Source organism: Montipora capricornis, chromosome 9, assembly GCF_036669925.1.
Source record: "Montipora capricornis isolate CH-2021 chromosome 9, ASM3666992v2, whole genome shotgun sequence".
In the NCBI taxonomy this organism is placed as follows: Eukaryota; Metazoa; Cnidaria; class Anthozoa; order Scleractinia; family Acroporidae; genus Montipora; species Montipora capricornis.
In genome coordinates this window covers 47,251,906-47,254,405 of record NC_090891.1, presented here as the reverse complement: position 1 = coordinate 47,254,405, position 2,500 = coordinate 47,251,906, and positions in this window count along the sequence as shown.

Below are 2,500 nucleotides of genomic sequence, written 5' to 3'. Positions count from 1 at the left end.
TGTTACTTCAGGCGAAATGATTGAAACCATTTCTCATGAAACATGGCCGCATTTAGCACTATCCTTCGATTGATTATTTTACGGAAACTCTCTTATAAATCCACTGTTATATGCATTAAAAATGCCAGAGTTCAAAAGATCTGTGTTTTTATTATTGCGTTGTAGATCTCGCCCGGAGCCAGTTTAGGTTTTTTCTCTGTATGACTTGAAAGTCGGGAGTTTTCACTCAGTTAACTGATGAATATGTGTTTACAAAGTTTAAAAAAACTGAGCGTTTTAAATACTTTTGTCCGAGTTCTCTCTTTGTTTTAAATTGGAAACACTTTATTCAAGTTTACTTAATTAAAAGCCGGAAGGTCTGTGGACTGATGTATTCATGCTAAAGATTCATCCATTCGAATACATTGAAGTTTGCTCTTTTTTAGTTTATATTTTTTGGCTGGCTAGTCACGTTTGCGATAAAATACTAACTTTTTCTAAGCCTACACTGAATTTCGAGATAACTAAAGTTGATGTACGTATATATTTGTGTCACAGTGTCGCATGTGTCGTGAGCTGCATGACGCGAACAAAAGCATGCGCGCAAGAAATGGACCTGCAAAGCTGAGAGCGCGTTCGACATCATCAAACTTTAGACCCTTGGCAAGACTTAGAGAAACAAATAGTCATGAGGGCAAGTGGCTGGAAGTTAAGTGTTTGAGGTTGAATACGCACTCAATCTACCCTAAGCCTAGAGAAAAAATAGGGTCAGGTTAGGATTAGTTTTGGTTGTTATACATCGATATTAATTGACCAATGATAGAAAAGTAAAAAATGATAAGAACTTTGTTGGATTGAGCATGTACGTCGTTGTAGATAAGACTTTTAGGTTGAATACGAACACAGATGGATTTAAAAAAACTCTTTTGGAGCCTAACTTAAGCCTAGAGAAATTTAGGGTCAAGTTAGGATTAGTTTTGGTTGTTATTCATAGCGGGGCTCCGCGCGCGGAGCACCATAGTTAAGAAAAGATGGTAACCCATCGATGTGAGAAAATTTGGCTTTATAGCCATGACGTCATGAACGTCCGTACGTCCGTACGTCCGTACGTCCGTCCGCCCCTTCATGTATGCCAATGTGACCAGTACACGTAACCATATCACGGGCTCAAATTTAGAGCTCATCCAGGAGGCAATACTCCATTTGACACTGTAACTAATAAAGGAGACTAATGTCACGCATGCGCATTATCAATGGCAAATTCAATTTTATTTGCATTGTGATTGGTTGAAAACCTTCGAGACAGTCTTAGAACGCGGGAAGAAAAGATGTCGACGCTGTCGCTAGTTGTAGTTTTTATTGCATTCACTTTCAATGCTATCTATGCACTTGTGGTACAAATACCGAAAGAAGATGGACAAAAGCTACAAAGACCTCGGCAATTCCTTCTACTTGGGAAAGTCCTTTATCTCGGATGAAACGAAACATGCTTAGATCGGCTGTTTTAGAATGATGCAGTGTGCTCAGACTTGTCAAAGAATTGCGCGAAGTTGGAAAAATTTTGCCTTATTTGTAACGGATATGGTCATGATGAATGTGCAAATCACAATATTGAATAATGTTACGTATTAAAGTAACTGGAACCGGCATTAAAATTTTCCGCTGTGGTTTTTTCACGTGGATACCAGCGCTTGAAGTGAATGCAAAACAAATTTGCCAGGTTGACGGGATTTGCTTATGGCGCGTCACTGGTAAATGAGCTGGTAATCCGTTCAAAGGATGTCACAGCTTAAAATTTATCAATGAATGGAGTTAAGGTAAGTAACAGAAAAACATGACAGAAGAATTTCGTTTGTTCTCTCTTTGAAGCGAATACATTCTATCCGGACGAAAGAGTCATTTTGCAAAATGTCAATCGGTTTATAGCTTTTTCTGTTTAAACCGAACTTTGTCATTAAGAGTACAGGACTTTTGTCTCCGACGTTGGTCCACGAAAAGCCGTCAAAAGGTGATATTTTGTGAGCCAAAGATAAGGTTTGACTAGAGATATCCCTGGTAAAAGTGACACAGCGAATACTGAACCCCGACGTTTCGACTTCTTCGTTTACCAAAGTGCTTTTCTTTGTCGACGAAACAGTGTTTTTTTTTTTCCACCATCAAGTGTTATTTTCTCTGGACTAAGACATCAAAAGTCTCTGTATTGTTAATGTGTAATTTTCATACCTTCTGGACACTTTTTTGTCTTTTCCCCTCTTGAAATGTGAACTACAACCGTGTCTATTTGACGCGCAACTGAAATTTTCTTACCCCAAATCAGACAATGGCGTCAGTGTTCACGTTACTTTCGGTCAAATCTCAGCAAATATGTCTTGGTCCAGCGATCGCCATTAGTATGGAAAGCACAGGTTTGTGAAGAATCGAACTGCTTTGAAAGTTTTCCTTCAAAAGTGGCAGGGCGCACGAAAATGCCTTGTGAAAGTAAACCTAATTTCCATCGAAACTTGGCACTTTGAGATGCGAT